Here is a 21,002-nt window from a genome sequence, read left to right on the forward strand (position 1 = left end):
CCCAAAAAAAAAAAAAAAAAAAAAAAAAAATCCACTAGATCTGAGAATAAAATTAGACTCCCTATTGAATGGATCCCTTGCACAACACAGAAGATTCACCAGGATTGGTAAAAATTCAGGCGACATTCTAGAATTGCTCTTTAAACCAGAATGCATTTGAGTGTTTTCTTATAAAATATATTTCAATCAAATAGATTTCAAAGACTAATTTCTCTGGGGCGGGGGGGTTCCCATAGAGTCCTATTCACCCCCATATGCTTTCTTGGTCCCCAAATACCTAAGAGTTTGCCTTTAGGGGACCATCCTTTTGGATTAAATAGTCCCTCTTTCTCTGGTTTTCCTTGAAAGAGCTTCTTTGCAGGATGATATTACATGGCTTTCATCTTAAGACAGTAATTTTATAGCAGTTAAATTTGTGAATTTAAGCCAGAAAACTTGGGGTCCAATCCTGGCTTCACCATTTATCAGCTATGTGCCTTTATCTCTCTTTACTTGACCTCTCTCTTCCTGTACTTTATTACCCCCCCCCCCATGTAGAATGAGGATAATAATAATATCTACCTGGAGGGTTGTTATGGGATTAAAGAAGATAACACACATAAGGCTGTTAGCATGGTACCTGGCACATAGTATGTGCTCAGTAAATGTCAGCTGTCATCCCGAGCGTGAGACATCCTGGCTGTGTGAAAAGAGTATTGAGAAACGAGCCAGGAGCCCTCATGCTAAGTCTGCTTCTCTAAACACTGTCTGAGTGGCATTGACTGAGAGCCCTTCGATTTTCATCACCTGATAAATAGCAATACTAATGCCCCCCATGCCAAGTTCTCAGTAGTGGCAAACCTGAGGCGAGTGTTTTGAGGATAAAACAAGCTAATGGAGATTAAAAAGAGGCTTGGAAAGAGTAAATGGGCTTCACAAATAATCAGTACCGGCAGGGAGAAAGAGTTTATTCGTTCTATCACTTTTTACCAAGTGTCTACTGTATGCAAGGAGAAAATGCAGTTTTATCTTTACACAGGTGGTAAATCCTGCTTTGCGATGGAGGAAATTCAGAAGAAAGCGTGAAAACCCGATAAAATTAGGGAAAATATAAGAGGTGGGAGATGAAGGCAAGATGAAACTTAACCTTCTTTACATTTTTGCAACACGCTAATTCCACAAAGTTTTCCTGAACCTTTTCCTGGTGTGGCCAACCCAGAGTCTGTCTTAATGCAATCTATTCTTCAAACCAGTCCCCACAGAAGCTAAGTCGGGCACGTATTTCGAAACTGGGAGAGAAGCCATTTCCATATGTCGTGCCCATGGCTTGGAACTGATGCAAGTTGCTCTCTGAGGAACAATGCATATGTATATTTAATTGTGGCAAAATACACAGACCGTAAGATCTACTGTCTTAATCATTTTTATGAAGTTTATTTTTCATTTATTTTTGAGAGAGAGAAAGAGAGTGGGGAGAGGCAAGAGCGAGAGAGAGAGACAGAATCCCAAGCAGAGAATCCCAATGCTGAGCTTGATGCTGCGTGCGAACTGTGAGATCATGACCTAAGCTAAAAACCAAGAGCCTAAAAACTCAACTAGCTAAACACTCAGGAGCTAAAAACTCGACGGACTGAGCCATCGGGCACTGCCCATGTTAATCATTTTTCAGTGTTCGTTTCAGTGGTATTAAGTACATTCATAATGTGCTAGCGTCACCACCTCCCATCCCCAGAACTCTTTCCATCGTGTTCAACTGAAACTGTACCCATTAAACACGAACTCCCCTGTCCCTCTCCCTCCAGCCCTGGGAACAGGCATTCTAGTTCTGGTCTCTGTGAATTTGACTACTCTAAGTTCTCCACATAAGGAAAATCATACAGTTGTTGTCTTTTTGTGACTGGCTTATTTCACACATAGCTTTGTTTGTTTGTTTGTTTGTTTCTTTGAAGGTCTAAGATCATTGTCCCTGGAAATTTGGGATTCGGCCACAGTATTATTATTATTTTTTTTTAATTTCTAGGCTCTCCAGTTTATGATGGGTTCTGTCTCTCTAGGTTTTAATGCACCCAGGCTTCAGTAAAAGGGCGGAAGTTGCCACTCTGTTTCTTATGACTTCTAATCAAAATGGCGGTGTCTTCTAATCAAAATCAATTGGCTGCTCTCCATTTTCGTCTCCTAATTTTATTTTTTAAAATTTACATCCAAATTAGCATATAGTGCAACAATGATTTCAGGAGTAGATTTCTTAGTGCCCCTTACCCATTTAGACCATCCCCCCTCCAACAACCCCTCCAGTAACCCTCAGTTTGTTCTCCATATTTGAGTCTCTTCTGTTTTGTCCCCCTCCCTGTTTTTATATGATTTTTGTTTCCCTTCCCTTATGTTCATCGGTTTTGTCTCTTAAAGTCCTCATACGAGTGAAGTCATAAGATTTTCATAAGATTTTTTTCTTTCTCTGACTAATTTCACTTAGCATAATACCCTCCAGTTCCATCCACATAGTTGGAAATGACAAGATTTCATTCTTTTTGATTGCTGAGTAATACTCCTATATATATATATATATATATATATATATATATATAGTGCATCGATGGACATTTGGGCTCTTTCCATACTTTGGCTGTTGTTGATAGTGCTGCTATAAACATGGGGGTGCATGTGTCCCTTTGAAACAGCACACCTGTATCCCGTGGATAAATGCCTAGTGGTGCAATTGCTGGGTTGTAAGGTAGTTCTATTTTTAGTTTCTTGAGGAACATCCATACTGTTTTCCAGAGTGGCTGCACCAGCTTTCATTCCCATAGTCTACTTTTCATATAAACAAAGCCTTTGGGAGAATGGGGCGGGCAGCATCTGAGCTGTGGAGTTTGTCCAAGGAGTTTAATGGAGGCTCCTGAAGTCCGTATAGCAACGTGAGAAGCAGCAGCTGTTCACCCCCTGCGAGCGTCCATTAATGATGTGAAGTGCATTTGTTGTCAAGGCAAACAAACTCTGAAATGGGAACATTGCAAAGAGGGTCCTGACAGAGGCTCATCAGCAGGGGGCAGAGGCCAAAGGTACATAAGGCCGGTGATCCTGGAGCCAACAGACAGAGGTAGAATGCCAGTGTTGCCTGAGGAACAGGCCTCCACACCCCAAACCCAGAAAGAACATGGGGTCTGTGTGTCCTTATCTGCTACATCCGGGCTCCCTACGTATTCTCTCAGCCCACCTCCTTGGTACAGATGACTTTTTAAAAAGCACGCGTTCCAGAATTAAAAGCATGCCATTCCAAGTGGTGGTTGCCTTCCTCAAAGTCGCCATGCCTTGGGGAATGTCATCTTGCCCACCAGGGTCATCCTGGAACGCTGCTTCGAACAGGCCTACAAGCAGAGACAAAGTCTGGTGAGCTTTCTCACTGGTGGCAAGTCGAGCTTCGGCTTGGATTTTGAGACAGATGCTTAAATCTGATAAATGCAGCATGTGGTCAACCCGGTTATGTGGTTTGGGGTAGAAAAACCAGGCACAAGCTTAGCTGATGTTTCCTGAGGCAGGCCATGTACTTTTCTGAGTGTTCTGGATAGCTTATCTTAGTTCACTGTCACAATAACCCCATGGATGGGAGAATGCATCTCAGTTTTACAGAGTAGGAAACTGAGGTACAGAGAAGTAAAGTAACGTGCCCAATGTTACACAGCTACTGAGGGATGGAGTCCAGCTCCGTGCAGTCTGATTCCAGAAGCCTTGCTCTTAACCATTCATTACACTGGCTCCCTGATTTACTTGAGTGGCCTAGAAACTGCTGAACGGACAGGTTGCCAAAGGGACTTCCAGACTCAATCTCTTACTTTTCCCCAGGTCCACGTGGCCTGGAGTCTCAACATCACAGTTATTCCTTAGACATCTGTTTTCACAAAGGCTCCTGTTAAAATGCATGTGCGTTGCTTTGGAGAACATTTATTCAGATGTGTTTAATAAATTAAAACACTCAGAGTTGAGAGGTGGAAAACAGGACAATGCATTTTGATGAAGCAAGAAGTGGTAAGAGATGCTAATCCTAGAATTCCATGGGATGAGAGAAGTCTGTGCACTCCATCCAAACATCCATCCATCCATCCATCCATCCATCCATCCATCCATATTTAACAGATTATTTATTGAAGGCCTATAATAGTCTAGGCATCATGCCAAACGCTGGGATCCAATGTTGAGCAGAAACAGACCAAGCCCCTCCTAGAGTTCAGATTCCAGAAGGGGAGAAGTAAACTTTGAACTGTGATAGGATCTGGGAAAGAGAAGGACAAGATACTATGAGAAGAGATAACATAGGGCTGGAATAGAATGATCTGAGGGCACTGTGTGTTTTGGAGGGGAGGAAAAAAAGATGCCAAAAGAGAGGCAGGGAGGGGGCTCAGCATGGCACATGGTGCTGAATGCTCACCAAAATTCAGCTCAATCTCCAAGTTACCATTCCCTTGATGTTTGGTGATAGACAAAGACATATATGTGCAGACTGCTTTATCCCTGTGAGGAAGTTATTATGATCATACAGTGTGCTGTTAATTAGAGGGAAAGAAATAATGACCAAGCATGCATTCAGCCTTGACTCTTTTTCTCCCTAACTTGACTGCTAAGGCACTTGAATAACCTTGACTTCAGTTGCCTCAGAGAAAAAATGATGAGGTCAAACGCTGCCTCTAGTCTCTCTTGAGAGTCTGTGTTGTGTGGTTATGGTAGGAGCCCAGAGGGCTACCACCGTCTGTCTTCCATTTTCCTGAAGTTGCTGTGGAACCTGAGTGCCATGAGAGGCATCCATAAAGCAGCATGGTGGCAAAGGCATATGGCACCAGGGAGTCCAAGATGGGGTGGGGAGAGGAGAGGACTTTCTTTGCTCTGTTCTTGGAGGGAGGAGAATCAGACAGAAAAGTCTCAACACTGTATACTATAATCTCCAAGCTGGGTTCTTTTAATGGCAATCGAATCAATTCATTTTGCAAACATCCCAGAAACAACCAATTTTATGAACTGGTTGGCAAATTCATAAAGTAAAGAAGAGTGCAATCCAAACTACTGCCAAGAGCACATGTTTCAAGCAGTCATTTACTGATAATGTTAATACTAATAACAACTGTTAACATTCATTTAGCATTTGCTGTGTGCTAATTGCTTCACATTCATTTTCTCATTTACTTCTCACATTAACTCTAAGAACTAGGTACCGTGCGGGGCACCAGGGTAGCTCAGTCAGTTAAGTGTCCGACTTTGGCTCGGGTCATGATCTTACGGCTCATGGGTTTAAGCCCCATGTCAGGCTCTGTGCTGACAGCTCAGAGCCTGGAGCCTGCTTTGGATTCCATGTCTCCCTCTCTGCCCCTCCCTCGCTCGCTCTCTGTCTCTTTTTCTCTCTCAAAAATAAGTAAACATTAAAAAAAAAAAAAAAAGAAATAAATACTGTGCTATTATCCCCATTTTACAGATAAGGAAACAGAAGTCTAGAGATGCCATGTGACTTGCCCAGGGTCACCACCCTGTCAGTGACACAACCACGGTTGGGACTGAGGTCTGGCTAATCCCAAAGCCCATGCTCTTAAACACTTTTCCCTATTGCTTCCACGGTAAAAGATGCTGACATCCAAATATTTACCAATCTCTTACTTATTCATTAAGAAAGTAGATCTCTACAGACCGTGAGCCCAATGTTGCTAGATTTCACAGGTGAATAAAATTTTTTAAATACTTGGGCGTGTGACAAAGGAGTGTCAAAGTTTTGCTTTGCTAAATCAGTAACTTCTTTTTTTGTAAGTCTATTTCATCATCTCATTAGAAAACGGATAACTTGAAAATCAAAAAATTAAGGAGGAACTAATCTCAGAATTTCAAAGCTGACTAGATTTAACTCAATGAACAAATCACTGCATGGTTCCTGCTTTTCTCATGTTGTTTTAAACCAGTGTAAGCAAGGGCCCCAAAGTACTGATTGGCATCAGTGCAAGAATTAATATTGAGAGTATCTATCCATTGGCAGCTTATTAGCAACAATTTGAGTGTGAATATAGCTTGGATAAGAAATAGGATGGTGTTTTGTGTTTCTTAAAATCATTTGCAGCTCAAACTTCCCACTAACTTCATCTGGTTTCTGTCCTCTCCCACCGCACAATTAGTCTGAATATTTGAGGTTTCCCTATTGTCTCCAGAAAGGTTCTTGGAGACAAGGTCAAAGTAAGGGCAAGTCTCATAGGTCAGAGTATTCTGTTTTGAGCCATATAAATGTGTCTTCAAATAATTTTTTTTTAAATAAAATCCCGTGTCTCTGAAGTTATTTGGTTTTCAAACCAAATGGGTGAGTAGGTCTTGGGTTCCAACCAGAGACCATTATTTTAAAGGTGACCAATGATTTTTAAACGATAATCAATCACAGTGCAAATGGACAAAGAGAGTTCACTTCAGCTATAGGGAAGGCAAGGCTCTAATCAATGAGTGGGTGGGTCTGATTTGTTTGGGGCCAGTGACCTTGCCCAGCTCTGGCATTTTTTCAGACCTTTTTTTTGACCATTCAACCCTACACAGTTCTTAGTTTATGAGTCACAGGTCACCTTGAGGGCAACATCTCCCTTTCCTGGGGGTTTGTATGAAAATTCTACCATGTAAGCTGAGTGCCATCATCTTTAAGATTCTTTCTTTTGACATTTCAGGGACAAGCTGTCAGAAGTGTATGAATCATCTTAGCCTCTTCCTTTTTAAATAAAGCAAAGCATCCTGTGAGGAAATACCACTCAGTGAAATTATTTCACATTAAAAATAAAATGCTGCACTTGATACACTTATAAGATCAGTGAGAGTATCATCGGTCTTAAACTGGTCATAAGTCGGGGCGCCTGGGTGGCGCAGTCGGTTAAGCGTCCGACTTCAGCCAGGTCACGATCTCTCGGTCCAGGAGTTCGAGCCCCGCGTCAGGCTCTGGGCTGATGGCTCGGAGCCTGGAGCCTGTTTCCGATTCTGTGTCTCCCTCTCTCTGCCCCTCCCCCGTTCATGCTCTGTCTCTCTCTGTCCCAAAAATAAATAAACATTGAAAAAAAAAATTAAAAAAAAAAAAAAAACTGGTCATAAGTCTCCATACCCTCAAGTCACTTGGATAGTTTGGACAGGATAGACAATTATTCAAATATTTCCAGATTTTGAGCTCTTATTTCGCCCTCAGTTTTCAGAGTGATTCTGAAGACAAATACAAATCAAGATAAGGGCTTCGAAATTTTTAGTAAAAAATTTCCCATTAGTATAGCCTAGCGTCTATGGACTTCTGGAAATAGACACCCCTGAATCCCCAGTGGGTTCTATCACTTATGTTTATAGGACCCTGGGCAACTTAACCTCTCTAAGTCTCTGTTTCCCTATGTATAGAAAGGAATGAAGCGAGGCACTACATGTGAAGTTCCTGGCGCTATGGCTAATGCATAATGAAAGTTCAAAAAAAATGTGATCTGAGCTCACCAAATAGTCACTCTGCCCCTCTGTGTTTCCCAACTTCCCTTGATATTAGTTGGAACAAGTGGACCATGAACATACGTGTCATATTGGGTTGAAGCAGTAAAAGGCTGGTATGTCTCCTCTCTCTCTCCCTCTCCCCCTGCCCCGGTGACCGTCAAAGCCCCATGTCGAGATGGCCACATCACAGGACGGAGGGATCCTGGATCCCTGAGTTACCACTTGGAGGAGAACTCCTGCTGAGACACATCAGACTTTCTGGTAGAGACACAGCCAACTTTTTCATATAAATGCACTGATGTTTTGAGGGTTGTCTGTGTGTTCACTTTTGTTCATTAGCCTAACACGGCTAGTGATTGAGATGCCTATGTACTTTCATTCAAATCACCAAACCACATTCCTTCTATTAGGAGCCCGTGTTGCCGGAGCTACCTCCGTTCCTCTGGGGAGGAAATTCAGAGAAGCCTTTCTAGCTCGTGCATAAGTCACCCCCTCCTGACTCCTAGGAGGAGAAGCTCATTTTCAGAGTATGGCTTCCAACCATCCAGTTACTCAGTCACTGGGAAGAAACTGCCTACCTGATGGCTATGGGTTTGCAAGATTTCCAAACTCTCTTCTCAGATTATTTCTACTCATGACAAGCATCTATAACTTTCCATGGTCAAATGTATTACTCTTTTTTTTTTCTTTTAGCTTAAATAGCAAATTTAAGACCTGAGTGAAGGCTGGGGGTATTAGTTTCCTTCACCTGCTGCAACAAAGTACCACAGACTGGGTGGCTTAAACAACAGAAGTTTGTTTTCTCACAGTTCCGGAGGCTGGAAGTTCAAGATCAAGGTGTCATCAGAGTGGGTTTCTTCTGAGGCCTCTGTCCTTGGCTTGTAGATGGCCACCTTCTCCTTGTGTCTCTGTACATGTCTGTGTCCAAATTTCCTCTTCTTATAACACTAGTCATATTAGACTAAGGATCACACTAATGACCTCATTTTAACGTCATTACCTCTTTAGAGACCCTCTCTCTAAATATAGTCACATTTTGAGGTACTAAGGATTAGGACTTCAACATATGGATGTGGGGGGAACATAATTCAGCCCATCACACTGGGCAACCAAGATATCAATAAGAAAGGAAGCCAGAACACTGGGGCTCTTAAACTTCCTCACTGCATGAATCTGAGACAAAGGACTTGGGGAGAGTGTGGCCCCAGCGACATTACTGGCTCCCATCACAAAGCAGTAGCAATCATTCTGCATAGTTGTTCATTTAGCTAATTTGAATGATCTCAAGATTGATCACTGATCTGCCTAGAGCCAGCTCAAAGAATGTAGCATTTAAAATATCATTTAAGATAGGCGCACCCGGGTGTCTCAGTCAGTTAAGCGTCTGGCTCTTGTTTCCAGACGCTTTCGGATCTGTGACAGCACAGATCCTGCTTGGGATTCTCTGTCTGCCTCTCTCTCTCTCTCTCTCTGCCCTTCCATCACTCGCACACGCTCTCAAAAATAAACAGGCATTTTTTAAAATGTCATGTAAGCTAGACATATGAGTGAGCTTTTCATTGGTTTCTCTTCCCCCAACTTAGCAAACAATAGCAGAACATGTAAAGGCAAAAGAATATTCAGTTTCCAATTTGTTCTTTAGCTTTCAGGGTTTGGTTTAGGTTGTGTTTATCAGTCAGCTGGAACTGAGAAACTGGATCAGCCTATTTACTAATTTCGTCGAATGACAGGTTAACGTGCCTCCCTCCGGGCACACTGCCAGTCCTGCTGGGGAGAGACTGTATCCAAATAAATAAAGCTTGGGCCATAATCTTTTCCAATCAGATGAAAATATTTCCTTCTAAATTGATTTTGCTGCAGTTTTTTGAACGTGTAAAAGACCAGCTTGGTGTTTCATACATACTTTAGGGTCATTTCACTCTTTCAAACTCATGCATTTGTGTAAAAACATAAACGGAAGTTAAATCAAGACCCTTAGAGCAGGGAGATGAGATTAATTGCTGGCCTTTTTAAGATAAGCCACTACACAAAGCCATGTAATAAATTAATAATGCCTCAGATCATGAGTTAATAAAGACAGCTTGTCTAAAAGGCCTGTGCAGGCAAAATGTCTCAGATAGCCCCTAGGAGAGAAAACGATTGGCAATAACATCCCCCCGTGATAGACCTTGCTTATTACTGTAAGAAATTTAACAAATCCTTCTCAGATTCCAGAGCTAATTCGAGTTTAGATTATAAAGGAGACTGTTTCTTTTGACCCGCCCAGACTCTGGGCAGGGATGGGGGGTTATTTCATGGTAGTGTTGGGGAGAGGGTGGGGAAGAGACCTAGCAAAAATGTCAGTGGTCTGGGCTAACATACCAAATATTCACTGATGGCCCATAGGTCTGCAAACGAGCATCATGGGAAATAAAGCAGGTCAGGAAGTCGGTTATGCCAAAGGGGCTGCTGCTGTACTTCCAGTGGGGGAGGGAGGGTCAGCACTCTCCCAGGAGTCTGAGGGGCATCGGACTCCTGGGCAGGTTCAGCCCTAGGCTCAACCCCACTGACCCCTCCCCTGGGAGCACCCTCTCTGTGCTCCCAGACTCCCTCCCAGGAGCCTGGCCCTGGTCAAAGGGGCTCCACTCTGAGACTGGCAGCTGGTCGGCAAGACTGCTGAGAGCCTGCGATCAACCCAGAGGAGACCAGGTTCAATAATTGAATCTGCCTGTTTCTCCGCATGCACCTGCATTCAGCACCAAAGAGAAAAAACAATCACGTTCTGTCTGAGCTGGGGGCCCAGACGTCAGTCCCTTTCTCATAGCTGCTCGCTGCCTGAGGTTGATTTGTGCTCATCACAGACCCCACCCTTCTGTGCCCTGGCCACTCTGGTTGTTGTGAGGTTGAAGGAGGTAATTTTTACAAAATGCTTAGCGTATGCCTGGCACATGGTAAGGGCTATAGAGGATTTTCTTAAAGTAATAAGTCAGAGGCCAATAAAAACTACCTGTAATGGTACCAAGTTAGCTCACTGACTGACTTCACAATTCCTGAACAGAAGCCGCCCAAGAGCTGCCGAGGTCAGACTGTCTCAATATCTTGGCTCACATCCTGCGCTGGGCGAAGAAAATCTGTGGGCTGTTGGCAAAAAGGGACCAGGCGCTCATTCCCGTTAGCAATATAACAAATCAGTCTCTGATCCCAGAGCTGACTCCAGTTCCGATTAGAAAGAAGACTGTTCCTTTCGACCCCCAGGAGTTTGCGCAGGACTGGAGAGGCTGTTTCATTGCTCCGACAAGACCTGTGGTGTTCCGGGGCCAGCATCCCCAGCATGAGCTGATGGCCAGAGTCTGCGACAAGGATCCCAGAAGGCAAAGCAGGTCAGGGGTTGGGGGTGGGGATGGGGGGGTGGAAGGTTATGCAGCAGGGGTCTGCGGCCAAGCTCCCAGCGGTGGAACAGGGGCTGGCTGGAGTCTGTCAGTGCTCAGGGACAGCGGCAGCTGTCGTGTCCAGCCCCATCCAGGGTCTGAGGAAAACCAGCCCAGAGTGCTTGTGGGGAGAGCCCTGTGCTCAGGATGGGGGCTGTGGATTTGAGTCCCGACTATCATGAACCCATCATTGCATGTGGCAAGTCATGTACCCTCCAGGGGCCCCTGTTTACTCATTGGTAGACTGAGAACCGGAGAGGGCTTTTCAAGTGTTTTTAGCTGTCTCCCCTTTTCTTCAATCCAAAACTCAAGTGGAAACTCAAGGAGCTGAGCGCTCTGGTTGGAGCAGACGTGAAGGCAGCTTCCTCTCCATGCCCCATGCCACCCAGGGGCTCACCCAGAGAGCAGAGCTTAAAATCCACACTTTGGAGCAGTGCTTCTCGCATTTTAATGCGCATTAACATCACCCAGATCCTGTTGAAATGGATTCTGATTCTGAAGTTCCAGGGGTTGGAGGATGGGGGGTTTGCAGAGGGTAGAGGGGTTGCGTGGGCAACCCCATATCTCAGTCATGCCCGAGGCTTACTTACCAGGGTAAGCAGGTACATTTGGTCAGTGGACCCTACTTTGAAAAGTGAGATCCTCACTGATTAGCTCTAAAAGCCTATAAATTCTTTTGCCCCCTCAGTGTACGTTACGTGACCATGGGGTCACCTCCAGTGATGGTTCTTAACGGAGTAGGGAGATGCCAAACACAAGCTTGCTCTCTCCTTGCTCACTTTTGGACTTTACAGTGATTAAGCACAGTATTGGTTGAAACTCAGGAATGCTAGATGTTCTGGGAAGTATGGGGCTGTCCCACATGACAAAGAACCGTCCCGTATCCTGCATATCTGCCTTTTATATAAGCTCGGCAGCTAACAAAAAGCTTTCCCCCACTTCCTCAACTTTTTATTTTGGAAAATATTCACACCTACAGAAAAGATGCAGGAATAAATAGTTCAAGGAGCACCCGGGTAGCTCTCACCTACAGTCTCCAATTGGCAATATTTTTGGTATCTTTGCCTTATTACATTCTGTGTGTATTTATACAAAATCTCTCTCTCTCTCGCTAAATCATGTGAGATTTAATTACAAACATCATACTACTTTTTTTTTTAATTTTTTTTTAGCATTTATTTGTTTTTGAGACAGGGAGAGACAGAGCATGAACGGGGGAGGGGCAGAGAGAGAGGGAGACACAGAATTGGAAGCAGGGAGCCATCAGCCCAGAGCCCGGCACGGGGCTCGAACTCACGGACCGCGAGATCGTGACCTGAGCCGAAGTCGGACGCCCAACCAACTGAGCCACCCAGGCCCCAACATCATACTACTTTACGCCTAAATATTTCAGCTTATCTTCCCTAACTAGGCATTCTCTTGCATAACTACAGGTATCACAGTCAGGAAATCTATAATTGATACAATTTACTTCAGTAATTTACAGTTCATATTTCTAAATTCCCCTAATCGTACCAATGGTCTCATTATACCAACAATGTCTCTTTAAAAAAATCCAGAATACAAAGATCTTGCCCACATGGATTTCTCATGTCCACTGGGTGTCCGTGAGGGTAAAAAAATCAATCAATCATTAATCAACTAATCTCTTTGTATCTGAACCTAGAATCTAACTTCATGAATAAACACAAAACCATTTTTCTGTGGTTTTGATAAACATTGATTCTTACACAAATGCAACTACTAGGAAAATTAAGGAAGAATGCACGTTGTTTTGTCTGGGCATTTAGTTGAAATTGTTTGCCATTTTAGAAAATCACACCCCTGTGGGCAATGCCGCCTATGGGGTTTGGGTTGCCGACACCACATCTGTGTCTGTGTTTGTCACTGGGACCATCCGGTGTAAGCATTTGACTATGTTATCGTGGCTTCTAATTTATGCCCCCCTTATTTACATACTGAGACACGTATTCTTTTATCATAAATTGTTTTTATTTCTCTTCCACTTGTTTTAATGAGGCATTATAGGTAGGTATGGTAACAATACATTTTATTTCAGGAAAATAGAGGAGGTGTTACAAAGCACTTATTTATGTATTTAAAAAAAATTTTTTTAATCTTTATTTTTGAGAGAGACAGAGACAGAGTTCGAGTCGGGGAGGAACAGAGAGAGAGGGAGACACAGAATCCGAAGGAGGCTCCAGGCTCGGAGCCGTCAGCACAAAGCCCGATGTGGGGCCGAACTCATGACCCGTGAGATCATCACCTGAGCAGAAGTCGGACGCTCAACCGACTGAGCCGCTCAGGCGCCCCAGCACTTATTTATTTTTAAACTAAGGCAGCTACTTTCTTTTGAACAAGAAAGTGGCATAAGCAATTCCAAGTATCTCCCCACTAATATGAGAGCCCCCCCGACCCCCGACAGCACTCCCCACCCAGTTTTGGGAGAAAAGTGTCTTCTCTCTGGCCAGTCCTGCCCTCTCCTATGGCACCTTTTTTACAAGTCGGGCATGGCATCCACTGACTGGCATCTGCCTACGGTCGAAGAAGCAGGTCCGGAGGGAGCAGCTCAGCACTCACTTTGGGGAGATGCTCTCATCCGGGTTAAAGTCAAATGCTTGCACTAACACAGGGCTGCTGACCGCTACTCTTGAATTAGGTAAAATGAATGTGCTTTGTCCTCATTTCCAAGCTGCTTCCATGTAAAAGTCCGTTTACAGCTTTTACAATAAAGCTCTTTTCATTAAAACATACTCCGTACAAATAATCTTGAAAGGAAAGCTCACCTAGCCCCAAGTCTACGGTATAAACACAAGGAGAAAGGACAGGTTCTTTGCCGTGACCGTGTCCAGGATATTCACAAGGGCGAAGGGTGAGCTCAGCTGGGGAGCGCTGTGCTGTCTGCACCCAAACTTCCACCTGCTGCCCGCCAGCCTGGGAATGGTCAACTGGCCCCTGGTTCGCCGTCCACACCGGGTCTCCCGCAAACAGTGGGAGTCCTAACCTTCCTGTCCTAACCTTTCTGTGCTCCTCACAGAACATCTTAATCTTTTCTAAATGATTTGGTCGCTTATCCTTGCCTATGGTTATTCTGTCCGTTCAGCAGTAGTTTCTCTTTTTGGATCTTCTCGAATTCTGGATCATTCTCCTATTCGTCAGCATCCAGCTTCCAGGAGAGAGCCCTGAGCCATGCAGCTGGTCCAGGCCAACGGGGTGACTGGAGTGGGGCTGCCTGGGGGGTCGGTGGACTCATCCATGTACCGGTCCTGCACCACAGGCTGATCGAGGGCACCGCAAACACCCACCCGCATGACGGTCCCCCTGTCCCCCACCCCCCCACCCCCGTGCCCGCCCACTGACCCTGCGCCTGAGGCGGCAGGAGGCAAAGGAAGATCCACTCAGCATTTATTACATAAAGGAATTGTTGACCCCTATTTGGAATGTCTAAAATTTGAAAGACTGACCGTACCAAGTGTTGGTGAAGATGTGGAACAGCTGAAAAGCTCAAACACAGCTGGTGGGGATGTAAAATAGTACAACCACTTTGGAAAACAGTATGACATTTTCTTAAAAAGTTACACATACGCCTCCCATATGATCCAGGCATTCTCCTCCTAGAAATTTGCTCAAGAGAAATAAAAGCATTTGTTCACACGTTTATTAAAAGGCCAGAAAAACAAAAGTAAGAATGGCACAAAAGCTCTCCTTGCAAAGAGGGGTCATTCGGAAGTGAATACCCCCAACTATGGGCAAGGGATGTTATTTTACAGGGTCCCCCCCCCTTTTATCCTTTGTTGTCCTCATAACTGTAGGGGCTGAGTTGTTCATTTCCGTGGGAAACATGAGTGGGGAGTCGATAAGTGTTTGTTTCATTCTTAAGAAAAACTTTATGGGGCGCCTGGGTGGCGCAGTCGGTTAAGCGTCCGACTTCAGCCAGGTCACGATCTCACGGTCCGTGAGTTCAAGCCCCGCGTCAGGCTCTGGGCTGATGGCTCAGAGCCTGGAGCCTGTTTCCGATTCTGTGTCTCCCTCTCTCTCTGCCCCTCCCCCGTTCATGCTCTGTCTCTCTCTGTCCCAAAAATAAATTAAAAAAGTTGAAAAAAAAATTAAAAAAAAAAAAAGAAAAACTTTATGTTCAAGGGAGTTTCTCTCATGGTCAGGTGTTCCCAGCCCTGTTGCACAATATGTGTGCTTTCCTACAATCAGGGACTCAAGTCCTAACCTTTCCCTCTCTACCTACTTAACCCTATCTTTCCCTATCATAATGACCTCTGCCCAAATGTTCACAGCACTTTTACTTGTTTTTTTTTAAATTATTTTTAATTGCATCCAAGTTAGTTAACATATAGTATAATAATGATTTCAAGAATAGAATTTAGTGATTCATCACTCACATATGACACCCAGTGCTCATCCCAACAAGTGTCCTCCTTAATGCTCCTTGCCCATTTAGCCCATGCCCCTACTCAAAGCCCCTCCAGCACCCCTCAGTTTGTTCTCTGTATTTAAGAGTCTCTTATGGTTTATCTCCCTCCCTGTTTTTATATTATTTTTGCTTACCTTCCTTTGTGTTCATCTGTTTTGGATCTTAAATTTCACATATGGGTGAAGTCGTGTATTTGTCTTACTCTGACTGAATTATTTCACTTAACATAATACATTCTAGTTCCATCTATGTTGTTGCAAATGGCAAGATTTCATTCTTTTTGATCGCCAAGTAATATTCCATTACACACACACACACACACACACACACACACACCCACACACACACCCCACCTCTTCTTTATTCATTAATCACTTGGTGGACATTTGGGCTTTCCATACTTTGGCTCTTTGGCTCTTGTCAATAGAGCTGCTATAAAGATTGGGGTGCATGTGCCCCTTCAAATCAACATTTTTGTGTCCTTTGGATAAATACCTAGTAGTGCAATGCTGGGTCATAGGGTAGTTCTATTTTTAATTTTTTGAGGAACCTCCATACTGTTTTCCAGAGTGGCTGTACCAGTTTGCATTCCCACCAGCAGTGCATAAAGGTTCCTCTTTCTCTGCATCCTCGTCAACATCTGTTGTTGTCTGAGTTGTTCATGCTAGCCATTCTGACAAGTGTGAGGTGGTATCTGGGGTTTTGATTTGTATTTCCCTGATGATGAGTGATGTTGAGCATTTTTTTCATGTGTCTGTCAGCCATCTGGATGTCTTCTTTGGAAAAGTGTCTATTCATGTCTTTTGCCCATTTCTTCACTGGATTATTATTTTTTGGGGGGTGTTGTGTTTGATAGGTTCTTCATAGATTTTGGATACTAACCCTTTATCTGATATGTCATTTACAAATATCTTCTCCCATTCTGTTGGTTGTCTTTTAGTTTTGCTGATTGTTTCTTTTGCTGTGCAGAGGCTTTTTATCTTGATGAGGTCCCAATAGTTTTTTCTTTTGTTTCCTTTGCCTTCAGAGATGTGTTGAGTAAGAAGTTGCTGCAGCTGAGGTCAAAGAGGTCATTGCCTGTTTTCTCGTCTAGGATTTTGATGGCTTCCTGTCTTACAGTTAGGTCTTTCATTCATTTTGAGTTTATTTTTGTGTATGGTGTAAGAAAGTGGTCCAGGTTCATTCTTCTGCATGTCGTTGTCCAGTGTTCCCAGCACCACTTGCTGAAGAGACTGTCTTTATTCCATTGGATATTCTTTCCTGCTTTGTCAAAGATTAGTTGGCCATATGTTTGTGGGTCCATTTCTGGGTTCTCTGTTCCATTCCATTGGTCTAAGTGTCTGTTTTTGTGCCAGTACCATCCTGTCTTGATGACTACGGTTTTCTAATACAGCTTAAAGTCTGGAATTGTGATGCCTCTAGCTTTGGTTTTCTTTTTCAGGATTGCTTTGGCTATTCGGGGTCTTTTCTGGTTCCATACAAATTTTAGGACTATTTGTTCTAGCTCTGTGAAGAATCCTGGTGTTATTTTGAATATTTTGAATATGTAGATTGCTTTGTGTAGTATCAACATTTTAACAATATTTGTTCTTCCAGTCCATGAGCATGGAATGTTTCTCCATTTGTGTGTGTGTGCGTATGTGTCTTATTCAATTTCTTTCACAAGTTTTCTATAGTTTTCAGTGTATAGATTTTTCACCTCTTTGGTTAAGTTTATTCCTAGGTATTTTATGGTTTTTGGTGCAATTGTAAATGGGATTGATTCCTTGATTTATCTTTCTGCTGCTTTCATTATTTTTGTAATGTTTTTATTTATTTTTGAGACAGAGTGAGATAGAGCATGAGCAGGGGAGGGGCAGAGAGAGAGGGAGACACAGAATCTGAAGCAGGCTCCAGGCTCTGAGCTGTCAGCACAGAGCCCGACGCACGGCTCGAACTCATGGATTGTGAGATCATGACCTGAGCCGAAGTTGGATGCTTGACCGACTGAGTCACCCAGGCACCCCTGCTTCATTATTGATGTATAGAAATGCAACTGATTTCTGTTCATTGATTTTATATCCTACGACTTTGCTGAATTCATGGATCAGTTCTAGAAGTTTTTGGGTGGAGTCTTTTGAACTTTCCATATAGAGTATCAAGTCATCTGCAAAGAATGAAAGTGTGACTTCCTCCTTGCTGATTTGGATGCCTTTTACTTCTTTGTGTTGTCTGATTGCTGAGGCCCACAGCAGTTTTACTTGCAATAGCCCAAACAGGAAACAACCCAAATGTCTATCAACAGATAAATGGATGAACAAATTGTAGTGTATCCATACAATGGGCGAATACTAAACAATAGAAAGGAATGAAACTATTGATACACACAAAATCAGTGGCAAATTTCAAAATAATTTTGCCTGAGTGAAGGCAACCAGCAAGAAAAAGTACATGCTGCATGATTATTGAAAATTAAGCAATTAAAACTCTGGAAAAATATACTCTAATCTACAGGAGTGGAAAGTCACTTAGCAGTTGCCTGGAGGTAAAGGGATTGGGTGGGTGGGTAGGAGGTATTAGAAAAGGACAGGAGGCAACTTTTGGGGATGCTGGTTATATTCATTATATTGACTGTGGTGATTTTTTGTAAGTATATACATGTCAAAATATGTCAACTTGTACATATATGTGAAACTTCATATATCACTTATACTTGCATAAAGCTATTAAAGAAAATAGAGTCGTTCCCTCTCTCTCCTTTCTCCTCTTCTCTGCCCTCCCCTCCACTTTCCTCTCTCCCTCTCCCACCCCCCTCTCACCATTTCTTCCATATCTCCCTAGATTAGTGCTTAAGTGCACAGACTCTGGAGCCAGGCAACCCGGTTTGTGATCCTCATTCCATCACCGAAGAGCTACATATTCTTGGGGGAGAAACTTAACCCATCACAGACCGCGAGATCATCACCTGAGCCAAAGTCGGACGCTCAACCGACTGAGCCACCCAGGCGTCCCCCATTACTTAATTTTTACAACAAGCCTATGAGGTGGCTGCCACCAAGGTCCAGATGACAGAGATGATGAAACTGAGGCTTAGATTAAATGTCTTGCCAAAGTCACCACAGTTATAAGTGGAGGAGTCAGGACTTGAATTCAAGTTTGTGCAAATCTGTGACCCCCAAACATTAGTATGCATCAAATCACCTGGGGGGCTTATTAAAACACAGATTGCCAGGCCCCGCCCAGCCTACACCCAGCAAGTTTCTAAATCTGGGGTGGGGCCTGAGGATTAGCATTTGTGGTAAATTCCCAGGTGATGTTGACACTGCTAGTCTTGTGATCATATTTTGGGGTCCATTGTATTTGTGATAGGCACTGGTTTATCCTTAGAAAGCACAATTCTTAAGTTGATGTCTTGAATTTCGCTAATTTTAGTGTATGTGCTGCCGAAGCGAGCATGAATTTCGCTAAAAAAGTTAAGTAATGTCGTATTTTTTATCAGAGGAATAGAGGGAACGTTTCACATTCATCATCCCGCTGATTATGTTCTAGGGCCCATTATGACTTCAGCTCAAAATCTTACTTACAAGCTAGTGGTTTCAAGCTACTGCTGAAGGAAACAGACTGTCACCTACATCCCATGCTCTGGTTAGGCTTCTTTCCTTGTTTAGATTGGTGTTATTTTGTTAATTTCTGTCTTTTCCCACAAAGGTCATTTATTTCAGAACTTTTCCTGCAAAGGAATCAGGAATCTGAGCACTAGAGATATTGACATTGTAGATTTCAATTGCCAACAGGTGGGGAGGCACAGGAGACCATCAAGCATCAGGTTGGTAAACGGGTGTGACAGTTAATTTTATGTGTTAATTTGACTGGGCCGTGGGGGTACCCAGATGACACATTATTTCTGGGAATGTCTATGAGTATTTCTGGATGAGATTAGCATTTGAATTGGTGGACTCAGGGAAATAGATTGCCCTCCCTAGTGTGGGTGGGCATCATCCTTTGAGGGCCTGAATAAATAAGAGATACAGGAAGAAAAAAAATTCACCCCTTTTTTCCTTGCCAAACTGCTTGAACTGGGACATATCTCATCTTCCTTGGCCATCAGACTCAGACTCATAGTTTTTGAGTTACGCCACCAGCGTTTCTGGGTTTCCAGCTTGCAGACAATCATGGGATTTCTCAGCCTCTATGATCACATGAGTCGACTTCTCATAATCTCCCGCTCTCTTTCTACATATTTATATACACATACATACATACATACACACACACATATGGGTTTGGGTACAGTGAACAGTTCCTTGCCAACGGGAAAGAGATGCTAATTGCAGCATTCAGTGGCTTCCCAATTGATCAAGCTCAGGGGGCTGTGGTGAGGTGTGAGCCCCGAAGCAGGGCCTAGAGTGTTGGGTGGGTCCTCCCAGGTGCACCAGAGCATTTATGGAAAGCAAATGACAAGCTAAAGACCTTTCATTCTCAGTTCAAGTCATACTCTGAGAACCAGAAAGTTGCCATGGCAGCCCCAAAGAATCTTTTGTTTTATTGTAGCCACGGGCCCATACTGCTAAAAGTAAAGCACAAAATTTACTAGGGAAGGTTGCAGAATTGCAGTGTCATTAGAATTCACAGCCTTACCAAGTTTCTTATGTAAAAGTCAGAGACACAGCGGGGTGCCTGGGTGGCTCAGTCAGTTGAGCATCCGACTTCGGTTCAGGTCGTGATCTCACAGCTGGTGGGTTCGAGCCCCGCGTCGGGCTCTGTGCTGACAGCTCAGAGCCTGGAGCCTGCTTCAGAATCTATGGCTCCCTCTCTCACTCTTTGTCCCTCCCCTGCTCATGCTCTGTCTCTCTCTCTCTCTCAAAAATAAATAAACATTAAAAAAAATTTTTTTAAAGTTAGAGAATTGGTTGAGAAGGAATGAGACGCTGAAACGTGGAGCGAGGCTATAACACTCCAACACGTTCAAGTCACTCTGGCCAGTGGATGTACATTTGTTCTGTGCCTGAGAAGACTAGCCTTCTTTTGGGTGAAAACCCTGTGGTAACTTCCCCCACAGGATCCTTGCAAGGGGTGCCCATTTTCCTCAAGACACAACACAGCTACCCTTTGTTGCCACAGATAACTAAACTCAAATATCAACATGCCCCAGGGTGGGGAACACGTGAGGAGAAGGTAGCCAAGACGCATTGCATTGCAAGATTTTACTAAGATAGAATGGCAGAAGCCTAAAGAATATGTGTGATAGTGGATTTTGTAAAATATACTACGTCTTTTCTTTTTTGAAAAAACAAGGTTCATTTTATGGAAGAGTTATGGGGAGATTAGCCTCCATAGAAACTAAAAATGCATCGTAAAGCTACAATATTTGAAGAAGAATGATGGTAGTGCATCAGTGAACAGAACAATCAGTTGAACAGAGTCCAGAGACATACCTAAGTAATGAATATTAATTTGGTTTATGAAAATCGTGGTATTTCAAGTAAGTGGTCAAAGAACGAATCAACCAACCAATCAACCAACAGTGTTGAGACCATAGACTAGTGACCTGGGGGGAAATGAGAGGAGAAAGAGAAAGAGAGAAAGAGAGAAAGTGAGAAAGAAAGAAAGAAAGAAAGAAAGAAGAAAGAAAGAAAGAAAGAAAGAAAGAAAGAAAGAAAGAAAGAAAGAAAGAGGAAGCTGCGTTCCTACATCATTCCTTACCTAAAGTAAATTCCATTTTGGTCTATTATTTGTGACACATAAAA

This window comes from Lynx canadensis, chromosome B1, assembly GCF_007474595.2.
Source record: "Lynx canadensis isolate LIC74 chromosome B1, mLynCan4.pri.v2, whole genome shotgun sequence".
NCBI lineage: Eukaryota > Metazoa > Chordata > Mammalia > Carnivora > Felidae > Lynx > Lynx canadensis.